This window comes from Gorilla gorilla, chromosome 9 (assembly GCF_029281585.2).
Source record: "Gorilla gorilla gorilla isolate KB3781 chromosome 9, NHGRI_mGorGor1-v2.1_pri, whole genome shotgun sequence".
NCBI classification, from domain to species: Eukaryota; Metazoa; Chordata; class Mammalia; order Primates; family Hominidae; genus Gorilla; species Gorilla gorilla.
The window spans coordinates 69,462,428-69,477,172 of NC_073233.2; the positions used below are offsets into that span (position 1 = coordinate 69,462,428).

Sequence of the window (14,745 nt, forward strand, 5' to 3'; positions counted from 1 at the left end):
GATGGGCATTTACCCTTCCCATTCATCAGGATGGGAGGGCCACGGACTCCCCCCACGGCAGTGCCGGGTAGCCCCCCGCACCACACCGTGCCAAGGCCCTTTCTCACAGTCACGCCAGGAACTCTAGCCATGCTCTGACTTCTCAAGCAGAGTTCAGTCACCCCGAGGAGGTGGGACCCGTCTCTCTCCTCCCCACAAATGAACCAGTTCTCCAGTGATCCTACTTCCTTTTTTCCCTCTCCCACGCTAAAACTGGTCACGAGGGACCTAAAGGAGAGGCAGGCACCCAGGCGGCTCCTTTCCCCGCACGCAGCGCGGCCAGTCCAGCCCCTCCCGGCCGCCCACGGGGCCCCAGCCGAGGCCTGAGCCAGGCGCCCACCGCCCCCACGCGCAGGGCCGGCGCCCGCGGAAGACTCGGCTAGCCCTGGCCTCGACGCCGCTCCCCTCCTTGGCGCCAGGGGGCGCTGCCTCCCCACGACCGTCGCCATGGTCACCGCTGGCGGCGGAGAGGGGTTTACGTAAAGGACGCAGCGTCCCCCGGGGGGCGGAGGCGGCTTTCGCGCCGGCGCCGGCGCCCTGCGGAAGCGGCGTTAGTGAATCGGGGCCTTGGGGAGCCCAGGATGGAGGTGGCGGTCGCGGCGGCTGGCCGAGCCCTGCGGCGGGCGGGAGGTAAGGGGGACCTCCAGCGCGGCGGGCCGGTCCTGGGCGCGGGCGCGGTGCGAGCGGCGCGGCGGGCTGGGCAGTGTCCAGGGCGCACGGTGGCCGGCCCGACGGGTCGGCGGGCGGAGTTGCAGCTGCCACGCGCGCCCGTGGCAGGTGTGAGGTCTGTGGAGCCCCTGGCACCGGCGTGGGGATGGTGACACGCGTGGCACGGGCGTGGGCAACGTGGGTTCGGCACAGGCAGCGTGGTTTTCCTGGAACGGGTCTCAGAAGACTCGCCTCCACCTTGGTGCGGTGGTGGCCGCGCAGGTGTGAGGTGGTGCAGCTGTCTGCACAGGTAGGTGATGGGCACGGCCTTCGGACTGGTTCTGGGATAGGTGGCCAGCTCGTGCCGGCATGGTGGTGCCGCTAGCATGGGTATGAGGAAGTGCTGCCATTGCTTGGGTGTTGGGATGGTTCTGGCCTTGGGCTTGACATGGTCTGGGGTGATAGCACTGGGGGCTTGAAGAATGGGTGTTCTCAGCATGGCTAGAGTTCCTGGCATGACTGTGAGAAAGGGCCTTGGCACGGTGTGGTGCGGGGGGCTACCCGGCACTGCCGCGGGGGGAGTCCGTGGCCCTCCCATCCTGATGAATGGGAAGGGTAAATGCCCATCCTTCCTCACGGGCGATGAAGGGGACACTGCCTCTGTCATGGGGGTCCAGTTTTAATGCCTGTTGGGTACACTGGACTGAGGAGGGCAGAAGGCTGGGAGAAGGTTGGTGTCCTTTATAATGGGCATAAACAAGAGATGCCAGGAGAAGCTTCTACCACAAGGGCCCTGATGGTAACCCAGATAGAGACCTTCCAGGCACTACCGTTGTCCTGGGCTAAGGTAGAGAGAACCATTCATCTAGCTTTTCATCTAGCTTTGGGAATGAAGGGAGGGGTGGATGATTTGCAGTGGTGATCGGTGTCCCAGAATATGTCCTGAGAAGCAAGCAGGACCAAGAGGTAACCCGTGTCAGCGAGTGAGGGAGTGCTATGGCGCACCATCTATCTGTAGTCACGGGGTCCTGCCTTCTCCCTGGGTTGATGGGTTCCCTCCAGGGTATCTGGGAGTTGCCTCTCTTCTTTGATGCTGGGGAGCCTTTGGGTCCAGAGGATTGGATCGATTGGGGTATGCTTGAAAGATGATTCTGCAGCCACTGGGAATCTGCTGGGGCCACCGGGACTCCCACCCCCAGGCTTAAATTCCTTTCCAAGGGCTCTGTCTGTCCTCTCTGCTTAGCTCCTATGTTAAAACCCCTCCATCTGCGCTGAGATTGTGTTTGCTCTCACCAGTCCTTTGGGAAGCTTTGGGTGAAGGTCTCACTCAGCATCACCTAGTGCCTTACTTTACAGAGAAGCAATTTGCAGCTCCCCCTAGAGAAGTCTTACAGTGTAGGGGAAATCTTCAGTTCTTTGTGGATCTCTTGGGGGAGTGGGATCAGTGGTAGAAGAATCACAGGGTTGAGCTTGTGCTGGGGAAGGCACTTATGAGTCCAAAAAGATGATGTTGAGGGTATTGGAGACTAGGGTGGCAGGTGGTCGCCAAATTGCCAAGGTGGGTGCTTGGAGATGCTGATGAGTTCCCTATAACCGGAGCACTGTCCGATGCCTTTGGAGCCATATCACTTTAATTCCAGTGTTGGCTGTGTGACCTTCAGCAGGTGACTTCACCAATCAAGGCATGTCACATGGTGGTCTGGTAGTAAAGAATGAAAGGAAATGGTGCACGTGGAAACACTTTGCAAACAGCGAAAGACTGTACAAAGGTCAGAGAGTCTCATCAAGTAAAGAGACCAGGGCTGGAGGCAGGAGCCATAGGAAATGGTGGCACGGGATGTGATTGGGAGGAAGGGAGCCAGAAGGTTGAGGGCCTGTCATAGGGAATTAGAGGCCCTGAGCGCACATGCTCCCGGTGGGGGCAAGTGGGATCTGTTGACACTGTGAGTCAGCTGCTGAGCTGGAACCAGGCCCCCGGTCTCCCGAGGACGGTCCTGAGCATGGCCCCGGCAGCTGTGAAGTCCTGCAGGAGTGGCCCAAGCAGGAGGAAGCACTTTGCTTGGGCAGCAGACGTGCCTCATTGCCAGGGTAGGTCTGGGAGGTGTCTGTGGCTGACAGATCTAGGGTACCTGTGTGGGAGGAAGACTTGGGAAGTGTGTGTGTTTTCTCTTGAGAATTTCCTTTGGCTCTGGGTTCTGAGAACGGGGGTGGGGAGCAGTCACATCAGCGTCTTTTGGGCTGTGGCCTGAAGGAAATGAAGTGGGTCAGAGCATCCACAGATTGATGTGGCTCAGGTCTGGATGGTTCTGCGGGAGGTTGAGGCTGGATGGCAGGGGGACGGGGGGTGGTGTGGAGGATGCCCTCAGACACATGGGGGAAAGGAAGGGGGGCTAACAGACACCTCTGAGGGCAGACAGGTGTGGCACCTCTCCCAATGTGGCCCCACTTCTGGCTGAAGTGCCTTCCCAGGTGGGGAGGATGAGGGTGGCTGCACAGTGCTTTGCTCTCTGCCACCAGGAGCCTAATTCCCGACAACAAGCTGCAGAGCCTGAGTTGCAGACCCTGCCCCATGGCGCTGGAAGTCCTGTTTTTCTCTCACCCAGGCCGTTTCTCCAGCATTCCATGTGGGTGTCTGCCTTAGCCAGCAACCTGTTTCACATCCTTGCTCCCCGAGGAAAGTTTTTGCCCTGTGCCCAGGCTGCAATGTCAAGCCATGTGGGTGGAAGGAGGACACGGCCCTCCCAGACCCAGGGTTGTGAGCTGACTTTTCCATGCTATGGACTCGCCCTGTCCCTGTAGCTGCCACCCAGACACTGTCCAGCATTGCAGATGCTTCCCTGGTCATTCCCATGTTGGTCTGAGGGGTATCCATGGCCTGTCTCACCCGTTCCCTGCAGTGCTTCATACCTCCCCCGAGGAGTTGCTGGGCACTTCAGCTCACGTCTGGAAAGCTCTCTTAAGTGCAGAGTCCATTAAGGAGGAAGCCTACAGCCTCCCTGTTGTGAATATTCAGTATTCAAGTCTCCTCAGCTCACCCTCCACACCTCCTCCTGTTTGTTCTGATTTGTGGCTCAGCCTTATGGTTTGGGGCTCCAGGAGCCCTTTTCAGCCCTTTGCCTTCTGCTTGGGATGCTGGGACTGCACACCAGAGCTGAGTGGCAGGCAGGGCAGATCTGAAGACACTGAGAGGAGGAGTTGGCCTCTGTTCCCCAAAAGGAGAGCTGAGCTTTCTTCCCAGTCCTGGGTTTTGGGGTAGCAGGGAGCCCAGCCAGGTTAGCACCCTTGTCATTGTGCACAGATGCTGATTTCGAGTAAGTTCCAGCTGAGGCAGGGGGCCAGTCACTTAGGAGTGGACCTCGAGGGCAAGCAGCTCCCTGGAGCTACAATATTTCAACTCTGGTCCCCAGTCATATTCCCATTTTCCTTGTCCATGTTTCTCTAAAAGTTGCTTTCCTCAGCTCCTGGCAATTCCTCAGCTGCCCCATAAATCACAGTGCCTGGCTGCTGTGCTTTAGGGGTGCCGGGGAGCCAGGCATCTGTGGCCAGAGGATGCTGGACCAGAGCTGACAGCAGCAGGCCAGAAGGCTGCAGCTGAAGGCACAGCTTGTCGCTGGAAGCCACTCCTCCCCCAGTCCCTCTCCTCGAGACCAGAGGGGAACCTCAGTGTTTAATCACCTGTTGGCCCATCACTCTGTGATTTCAATTTCTCACCGGAATAGCTTTACATTACACTCCAGTGGACTGGGCAAGTAGCGCTGGGGGAAATATCAGTGAGCATGTGGTCAGAGGAAGATAAATCTTTTAGAACCGCGGAGCCCAGGACATTGCAGGATGCGGTTACCTCCCCAGCGGATAGGGCTGAAAATGGTTTATTTTGATTTTCTTTTTTTGTTTCTGATACTGACTTGGGCTGGGCGTGGTCTTTCTGGGTTGGATGGGAAGCGTGAGTGTGGGTGTGGACGTGGGTTGTGTGTGTGGGCAGGAAAGACCCAGGAAACTGCCTTATCTGTGAGGACCTCTTTGCTGCTGAGGAAGGAGTCCAGGGAGATGCCGTGGAGGGGATCGGTGTGACCACGGGTAGGGGTGTTGTTTTCATGGGGTGTTTGGCAGGAATGCTTAAGTCCTCTAGATGGGGATGGGGCTGTTATTACCGTGGGGCTGCCCGGGGAGTGCACGTGTGTAAAGTTGCTTGTACCCATAAGTGTTTCTGTGGGAAGTGAGGGCGGAGGGGGTGTGGAGCGCCTGGTGGTGTGGGAGCGCGCAGCCTCCCGTGTCTGGCTGGCCTGGTGTTGGTGGGTGTGCGGAGCCGGGGGTTGCCGGGCTCTTCACAGCAGGAGGGAACAGTGGGAGTTGGAGGAGGCTGCCTTCAGGCTGTGGGAGGGCAGAGGGTGGGTTTCATACCTCATGTTATGACTCTTAACATGAGGAGCCGGGTGCTTTCTCAGTATTCCTTAGAAGGAAGCTGGGTTGCAGGCGGGGCTCTCACACACCCTTCTGTGCGCTACCTGGGGGCGTCTCACACGCCTGCTTCCATGCTCCTCCTTGAACCACCTGGAAGTCAGCTGGGGACAGTCCCCTCCCCCCCATGACAGAAGATAACATTGTAGCCCATGGGTAGTTATGACTTCAGACTCTGGAACCTCACGGACCCAGATTGGATGCTGGCACACCTCAGTTTCCTAATCTGTAAGATGGGGACAGTAAAACCTCCGAGGGCCGAATGGCAAGAATTCTCCCAGGTAATGCCTGGCGCGTAGAGAGATCCTGACGAAAACACACACTGAAAAAATGTTTTTGCTCTTGCGGCCAGAATCCTTTCCATAGAGAAGTGGTTATGTCGTGATCTGCATATATTAGCAGCAGGGAAGATGTAATGGGTCTCATTACTTGATAAGAAGTTAGCTCCCCACATCCTTGGGATAGACAGAATCTTGCATATCCATTAGCAGTGTCATCAGCAAGAGTATATCTTAGCCTTGAGGAATGTTTCCACTTGGACATAGTCGATAGTTATTTCTTGAGCGCCTGCTGTGAGTTGGGGGTTAGTGAGGGCATGCAGATGAGGTGGTCATACCAGAGCCTATAAGGTGTAGATTCTGACCTCAAGTTGCTCAAAATCTGTTGAGAAGATATAATTAATTTCTAGAAATGAGTGACGCCAGAGGTCAAAGGAGGGAGAGTGACTCAAGCCAGGGAGGTCGGGGAGACTCGGGTGGCCACAGCCTTTTTATGTGGGCCATGGGGACCGGTGGGAGTGAACAAAGGAAGGTGGTTGTAGAGGAACTGGCAGCAACAGGGGCAAGTTGGCGGGGTGACTGGTGGCTGGTGGCTGGGAGGGGAAACTGCTGCCCGTCTGTTGTATGCTGTAGGGCGCATACAACAGAAGCGGTGAAAGCTAAGGTTGGAAAAATGAGCTGGAGCTGGGTCCCCAGGAGCCATGATGGCAGGGCTGAAGGTTTGGTCTTCAATCTGTGAACACATGGGCATTCACTGAAATGTTCTGAGCAAGGGTTTGGAGGCTGGTGCCACCCACCAGGAAGAGTGGTATGGCAGCAGGGTACTGAGGGACAGGAGTAGGGGGTGCCCAGGTACAGAGGTTTTGAACCAGGGCAGTGGCCACTCTGCAGGGGAAAGGGGAGAGACAAAGCCTGGTTGATTATGCAAGGGAGACAGAAATCATGAGATTGGTCAGTGTGGTCACTAGGAGGGGAAGGGGTGGGAAGTGGGGCCAGGAAGCTGAGCTGGGCCTCGGAATCGCTGCCTAGAATGTGTTGCCCACACTTGACTTTCAGCGGGTCTGACTCCTGTCAGTGCCAGGCGGGAGCGTGAACAGCAGCCTTTCAGGGCTGCCCTCGAGGCCGTTCCCATCCCTGAGGACCCACTGAGGGGGTTCCAGTGTTCACAGCACTTATTTCCAGGCATTTGATCATTTTCTCACCAAATTACCCCTTGAAATTTCGCCTGCCTGAGTTCAGCCCAGGAGGTTACTATTCTGGGAAGTTTCATCAAAACCTTTTCAGTGTTTGGGAGTTCTCTGAGCCTGGAGGAGGATGGAGGAGAACAGGGCTTGCCCTCACCTGTGTTTGGGGGCTGCTCCTGCGAACCAGTCCTACACCTGGAGACGGTCCTGGCCAGGGAGCCTGCGGCTCTGGGGTGGAGGTCGGGACGGTGGCCCTCCACTGTGTAAGGTGAGACAGGATGCTGCCTCAAATTCATCCTGAATGGGCCCCTTGTCATTGTCTCTCCTGGAGCCATTTAATTAATTGATGATTGATGTTCCTGGACTTCCTTGAGGTTAATCTATTATTGATGTCCCTTCGTTTATATAACGTATGCTGCACCTCCCAGCCCCTGGCTGCTCCTGATGGGCAGGCCACACCGTGGAGTGGGCTCCCTGGGGCTGCACCTCTGTCTCCTGGGGACAGGGCCCTGCACTTAGCTTTCTCAAAGCCTTTCAGGTTTGGGGTCAGGGAGGGCACCAGGGCATGTCTTTAGGAGGCTTTGCTCAGCCACAAAATAATACTAGTAACAATAACTTCCATTTTCTGAATGTGGATGAACTGAACCCAGGAGAGTGTATAGAGGATATCATTTACTCCTTGCAACAGCAACCCCCTGCACACTCCCATCCTTCCAACCTCCATCTTACAGGTGGCTTAGGGAGCTTGCATCACCTGCTCAGGGACACTCAGCGAGGCAGGGAGCCAGGGTTTGAACCCAGGATGGGTTCTTTTTAGTGTCCCTGTCCATACCCCACCTCTCCCTCAGGTCCCACACAAGCCCACCTCCTCCATGAGGCCTTTCTCCATGCTCCACTGACTCTAGCACTCTTTTTTTTTTTTGAGATGGAGTCTCGCTCTGTCACTCAGGCTGGAGTGCAGTGGTGTGATCTCAGCTCACTGCAACCTCCGCCTCCCGGTTCAAGTGATTCTCATGCCTCAGCCTCCCTAGTAGCTAGGATTACAGGCACCTGCCACCACGTCCGGCTAATTTTTATTTTAGTACAGACGGGGTTTCACCATGTTGGCCAGGCTGGTCTCGAACTCCTGACCTCAGGTGATCCACCCGCCTCGCTCGGCCTCCCAAAGTGTTGGGCTTACAGGCATGAGCCACCGTGCCTGGCCAAACAAAGGCATCTTTTAGCACTCTCTTATCTGAATAGCGCTGGCGCCCCTCAGAGAGAGCATGTGTGTTCCCCTCACTGATCTGTGTCCTCATTGAAGCATAACAATCATGGCGAAATAACATTTAGGGAGCACAGGTGCCAGGCACCAAGCTCAGCACTTTTTGTACCTTCTCTCATTTAATCCTCATGACCATAACAAGGAGCATGGGACTGCTGGGCCTGGAGTGTTCCTGGCTCTGCTGGGCAGCTGTGAACAAGTCACTTTTCTTTTGTTAGCCTCAGTTGCCCTGTCTGTATAATAGCAGCAATGATATTTGTCCTGTCTCCCTCGCTGTTCAAAGGCGACACTGGATGGGAAAAGCCTTTGGGAAAGACATCGTACTAACAAAGGATTAGGGATGGCCGGGTGCGGTGGCTCACACCTGTAATCCCAGCACTTTGGGAGGCCGAGGCGGGCGGGTCACGAGGTCAGGAGATCGAGACCATCCTGGCTAACATGGTGAAACCCCCGTCTCACTAAAAATATAAAAAAATTAGCCAGGCATGGTGGTGGGTGCCTGTAGTCCCAGCTACTCAGGAGGCTGAGGCAGGACAATGGCGTGAATCTGGGAGGCGGAGCTTGCAGTGAGCCGAGATCGCGCCACTGCACTCCAGCCTGGGTGACAGAGCAAGACTCTGTCTCAAAAAAAAAAAAAAAAAAAAAGGATTAGGATTGCTCGTACATGAGATTCAAGAGCTGGCATGAAGGCTGGGAATACTTAAGGCTGGGCACATAAACCCAAGCCAAGGCATCTGCACCCACCCTCTAAGCCACCCCAGCCCGGCAGATGAATTCTGCAGCTTGCCAGCTGCCAAGAACTTGCTTGAGGAACCTGTGTGGCCAGGAGAGGGGCGGGAGATCCTTAGAGTGGCTGCCAGGCCCTGGTCTGTTGTCCTGGCTGGATGAGCAGTGCCTGGGTCCTTGGAGGCGGTCCCTCCCACTCTGGGCGCCTGGATTTTGTGGAAGTGCAGGGGGCCCGTGGGGGGTTCTGGGCCCTGCTTCCTCTCCCATCTCCCACATGCAGCCTAACTAGGTCAGTTCAGGCTGGGTGTGGGGAGGAAGGAGGATAGCTCGCCAGGCAGCCGCCCAGACCTCCCCTCACCCCTCAACACATGCGGAAAGCCTTGTGAGGAGGTGAGCCCTGTGTCTGTTCCGGAAAGCGACGGGGCCACCAGCCTCACAGTGGCAAGGCTCCCGGGGCGCTGGCTGGGAATCCTCTGCTTTCTCATCAGCTTTACTCGGAGCGCATTTCAGTGCTGGGCTGGGGCTGGGGAAGATGACACGTGCTGCCAGGGCCTGAAGAAAAGGGCAGAGCCCTTGGACTTGTGGGTGGGGGCAAGGCATGCCTGCCATCGCTCATTGGAAATTGCGGCCAGGCTACCGTTAGGGGATGTTTTGTTTCACTTCCCAAGTTTCCGCCTTCTGCGGGCCGGGATTACATCAGGCTCCCCTGGCATGCCCTTTAGCCAACTCCCACTTCATCCAAGCTCCTCCACTGCCCTGGGACAGCTGCCCCGCTGCAGTTTTGGGGCAGGCTGCAGAATCACTGTGCAGCCCTAGCTAGGCCCAGTGGCTAAGGGGACTGTCCTGGCCTTTTCAGCCTCAGCTGCAGAGGCTGGGAACTCCCAGTGCCCTGCCTCCCAGTTAGCACCTGCCCACTTCACCCACTCAAGTCTGCCTGGTCTCCAAGATTATCCACTTCTGATTCATTCTCTCTCCCTCTTTAAATTCAGCATAGCACAGGCCTTCAGACATGGGCTTTAGCATAAAGACAGAGCTTTATATGAGACCACTACTACTTGTGCAAGTCACTTGACCTGTTTGAGCCTCAGTTTCCTCATCTTTTTTTTTTTTTTTTTCAGATGGAGTCTTGCTCTGTTGCCCAGGCTGGAGTGCAGTGCTGCGATCTGGGCTCACTGCAAGCTCCACCTCCTGGGTTCACGCCATTCTCCTGCCTCAGACTCCCAAGTAGCTGAACTACAGGCGCCCGCCACCACACCCGGCTAATTTTTTGTATTTTTAGTAGAGACAGGGTTTCACTGTGTTAGCCAGGATGGTCTCGATCTCCTGACCTCGTGATCCATCCGCCTCGGCCTCCCAAAGTGCTGGGTTTACAGGAGTGAGCCACTGTGCCTGGCCTCTTTTGGTACTGCTTCTATCCACTGCCTTTTCTTTGTCTAACTTTTCCTCTCTGAGGCCTTTAAGGGAAGCCAGTTTCTTCCTCAGACTCTCTGAGTCTCCCCGCACAAAGCCCCTCAGCCCTTTCCGCTGCCCTCCTGAGTTGGGGGGTCATGACTTGGCCTCACAGAATTCCGTGCCATCCTCTCTGGTCTGGGCAGCCTCTCCAGGGCAGTGGGAATGTAGCCCACCGGGTCTGCAGAGCCCCAGCTGAGGCCTGAGCTTCCAGGCACCGCAAACTTTCCTGGGCTGCAAGGCCAGAGTCAGCCCCAGTGCACCCCCAGGGCCAGAACACCAGCCATATCCAAGTCTCTTTCCCCCTAGGAACTTAAGGAATTTTTCTTAAGGGTTGTTTCAGTTTCATACCTTTGAAAAGAACTTGCTTCTCCTTTGACACCTTCGCTGGGACTGGGGCCAGACCGTGGAGCAGATAATAGTTTTGCCACGTGTAGTCTCCCATCTCCCCATTTATTCAAGGACATTTATTGAGCACCTACTTGCCAAGCCTTGTGCCTGGAGCTGGGAATAATGGTATCACTTCGTCCTGAGGGAGTTCCTGGGTTGGCATAAGCGGACACTACCACTCTACCAGCAGCCACAATGGCAAAAGCTATGTGGTGAGTCCTCTCTGCTACACAGTGCTTTATGTGTAGGGACACATTTAATGCAATGAACAGTGATGGCTTCCATTTTCTAGATACCCCTCTAGGCTCTGTGCTCAGGACAGTCCCATGGCACCCATGGAGGAAGCACTCGTTTCACAGCAGGGGTCCAGGTCTAGGACCTCAGCTTCCTTGGGGAATTGAGGGAATCTGTTAGAGGCTGCGTGTTTGTAGCTGGGACTTAGGTCCCGTCTGTCTGGCCCCTGCTCTTAGGGTGTTCACATTCCCCTCACCTGGCATGGGGTTTGGGGATTCTGTGAGCCACGGGAGGAACAGCCGCCCACAAAAGGAAGGCCCCCTTTGGCTATCCTCTTGCTGCGAAGGCCAGGCCCCGCTCCCAGGAAGCCCTCGCCGCTCCCCATATGTAGACCCATCTGTGGCTTGCACCACCTTGTTACTCCCACTGTCCAACCGACCTTCACCGACCCTGTACCTCGCCGGCCGTGGCAGGCGGCTTTCAGGCTCGCACAGCATGGCTCCTCTCACCCCACACGCCCCTGCCAGTGCCACTCCAGATTGTTCTCTTTGCTGCCTGCCTGCTACACCATGCAGTTTAGAACACAGCCTAATGGAGGGCTCGGGGCACCTGAGCAGCTGCCTTCTCCATTTCTTCGCCCCTTTAATCCCTCCCTTCCCCAGGTGAACCCTATTCAGCAGGCTTCTGGCAGCAGTAATGAAGCTGGGCGCCCAGCCCACCAGCTGCTCAGTACTTTATAGAAGTTTAACCTTAATGGTGTAGTGAACTCCCATCATAAAGCAGCTGGAGCAGTGCATCCTGGGATGTATAAATTATAGGAACCCTCTGAAATTGTAATTGGAAATGGCAACAACAAGAAGGTTGAAAGTGGCTGGCCTCATTGGGCCGAGCACAGCTATTCTCTGTCTCCTTTCAAAAGGCACACAAAACTCAGTCTGGCTGTGAAGAAAGAATATCCTCAGCCCAAATCGAGCTCCTGGTTCTTCCACCCCGGTTCCCACTTCCTGCCTCCAACTGTGTCTGCAGAGCCTGCAGCCTTTGGAGGTGGGACCCCGCCCCCCCCCCCCAACCTGGCCCTGTGCTCTGGCTCTGTGCCCACAGACAGAGTGGGCTGAGAGGGAACAAACACAGCCACAGGGGCAGGCTCCACCATGCTCCAGGGAGCGCTTTGGAGCAGTTGATTTGACCTCCTCGAGTCTCCATAAAGTGGAGTGAACCCACCTTGGAGTGCTGGTGGTGATTGAATGGGAAACCGCAGGGAGTGTTGGGATGTAGGGTTGAGAACTCAGGCCAGACGGTCTGGCTGCCTGTTGCAGCTCCTGCTGGGGGTAGTCTTGAGTCCTTAACCAGGTCCTTTCACCTCTCAGCTGCAGTTTCCACCTGTAAAATCAGGGAATAATTGGCCTCTGAGGAGTGTTAGGAGGTGACATGAGATGACGCTGGCTTGTGACAGACTCAGCATTGTGCTTCTTTGATGGGCACACAGATAACTGGGGAGCTTGCTAACGCAGATTCCAGTTTAGGCTGGCTGGGCCCAGATGTGCATTTCTAACAACTCCCAATAATGCTGCTGCCGCAGGCCCTGGAGCACACCTCACCTTGAGTCTGGAGGGCAGAGTGTTTGACCCGTAGTCAGTGCATTAGAGCCTGCTGTGATCGTACTTCCAGGCAGAACCCAGGGCCTGCACAGGTGCCCATGTGGCCCATGAGCCGGCAGCTTCAGCATCACCTGGGACCAGGTTAGAAATGCAGCATCTCAGCATCCCGTCACCACCACCCTCCTCCACATCAGAATTGCTGGGAGAGGAGCCTGCAGCCAGCTCTGGAAGTTCTGCTTATGCACACTTGAGCAGTCCTGGCCAGGACTCATCCTTCAGAGCAGGATTTCTGAGTGCAGATTGGTTAACTCCAGCCTCAGAGTCTCCTGGAGTTGGCCATGGTAGAACTTGGAACCTAAAAATATAGGTTCCTGAGCCCTGCCTTGGGCTTACTGATTCAGAATTGCTGGGCGGGGCCTGGGAGTCTGCATAAGTTTGAGAGTCACTGGCGACCACTCATTGCCTGAGAGATGGGAAGAAGGACAGAATCCCCGCTCCCCACTCCCACCCTTTATGCATAAACCTTTGCCTCTGCCAGGGGGAGAAGGAACACCAGGCTGGGGTCAGGAGTTCCGGGTTCCTGCAGGATCCTGTCACCAAAGCCCAGGACCCCAGAGCCACTCTGCCTGGGGCCCAGCTGTGGGGTTTTCTCACACCGAGAAGAGGGAAACAACCCAACATCCCCGAGTAGATAGTTGGTTGAATGAACTTCCGTACATCTTGTATGTGGACTACTCCACAATAATGAGGAAAGATGGCAGTAGGAAAATGTTTAAGGAGAAGTGCTCACCTTTTAGTTCAGTAAAAAAAAATGGTAGATGCCGAATGGTCCCACAATTAGATAGAGGGAAAAAAAGACTAGAAGGATGTTAATAGTTGATAGTTTTCCTAGAGGGATCATGGGTGATTTATATTTTCTTCTTTTTGGTTTCTATTTTTTTTTTTTTTTTTTTTGTGAGATCGAGTCTCACTCTGTTGCCCAGGCTGGAGTGCAGTGGTGCGGTCTGCCTTCTCAATTCAAGCCATTCTCCTGCCTTAGCCTCGCAAATATCTGGGACTATAGGTGCCCGCCACCACATCTGGCTAATTTTTGTATTTTTAGTAGAGATGGGGTTTCACCATGTTGGCCAGGCTGGTCTTGAACTCCTGGACCTCAGGTGATCCAGCCTCCCAAAGTACTGGGATTACAGATGTGAGCCACTGCGCCCAGCTAGTTTCTATCTTCTATAGAGAACTTGTATTTTTGTAATAAAAAGATAAGTCTTTTTCTTTTTCTTTCTTTCTTTTTTTTTTTTTTTTGAGATGGAGTCTCACTCTGTTGCCCAGGCCAGAGTGCAGTGGCGCAATCTTGGCTCACTGCAACCTCTGCCTCCTGGGTTTAAGCGATTCTCCTGCCTCAGCCTCCAGAGTAGCTGGGACTACAGGCGCCCGCCACCACGCCCAGCTAATTTTTGTATTTTTAGTGGAGACCGGGTTTCACCATATTGGCCCGGCTGGTCTCGATCTCCTGATCTTGTGGTCTGCCTCCCTCGGCCTCCCAAAGTGCTGGGATTACAGGCATGAGCCACCATGCCCGGCCAAAGATAAGTCTTTTTCTTATGCATAAGTCAGCGTGTCTGGTCTGGGGTCCCCGGTCACAGTGCACCTGCCCTGCCTGAGGTGAGGCCTCCTGCAGCCAGGGGCAGCCCAGACTCCCCCACTGGGGTGACTTTCACCATCGCCTCCCTCACCTCCAGGGTATGGCTGATGATCCCCAGGGTTTCACACCGCTTCTCCTGCTTTCTTACTTCCTCTCTGCTTTGAGTCTTCCCTGATGATGCCCAGCACTCCTCCCATTTTACATAAGAGGAGAGGGTGGGGAGGGGACAGCTGAGAGGTGGGAAGCCCCCAGCTTGCAAACCTCTGAGGCCAAGTTTAGTTTGGTATCACCTAGGCGACTAAATCTAAATTCCAGAGTCTAGGCACATAGGATATGCTCGGAGAGTAATGGCTGCATGAATGAGGCTGGGAAGGCAGCCAAGGATGGGGCAGAGGCCCAAAGCTGTGTGACCTTGGCACGTCAGCATTCCTCTATGAGCTTAGGGTACTCATCTGTAGGATTCAGGGAATCAGGGAGGCGTGGCATCTGAGTTCCCTGGGCCTCTCCAGCTCTGAACTTCTGGGGACTGTCACATGTCTTCAGTCCTGCTTCCTTGCCTGTTTTTTTCTAAGCAATTTTTGCTGCCCAAGAAGACCTCACCTGCGTGTTCCAGCTACCCAGTGAGTTTGCGCGTAAATGGCTGCTCAGGGCAGGGCTCTCCAGTCAAGGGCTTGAGCAAGGCCACTGCTGTCCCCACAGCCAGGCTTCCATGCTGTGGCAGGAGGAAGGGAGACCAATGCTGGGACATGAGAGCGATCCACCACCCATAGCAGAGGGCTGGGGTGCCTGGGTGTGCTTGGACCTGACATTGGCCTCGCGTGCACCCTTTGTGCCTCTG

The 14,745-nt window shown here is 55.4% G+C and overlaps 1 protein-coding gene across 3 annotated transcripts in view; it reads left to right on the top strand.

Moving 5' to 3' along the window:
- The first annotated feature begins 534 nt into the window (after positions 1-534).
- The window catches only part of DAGLA (diacylglycerol lipase alpha), a 66,928-nt gene continuing 52,717 nt past the window's right edge, over positions 535-14,745 (top strand). For 2 of the 3 annotated variants that reach the window (XM_063693210.1, XM_063693211.1), the window contains exon 1: positions 535-669. The gene's annotated coding sequence lies outside the window, so the exon portion shown is untranslated. The remainder of the gene's footprint in view (positions 670-14,745) is intronic. The other variant, XM_031016424.3, reaches the window with a different exon arrangement.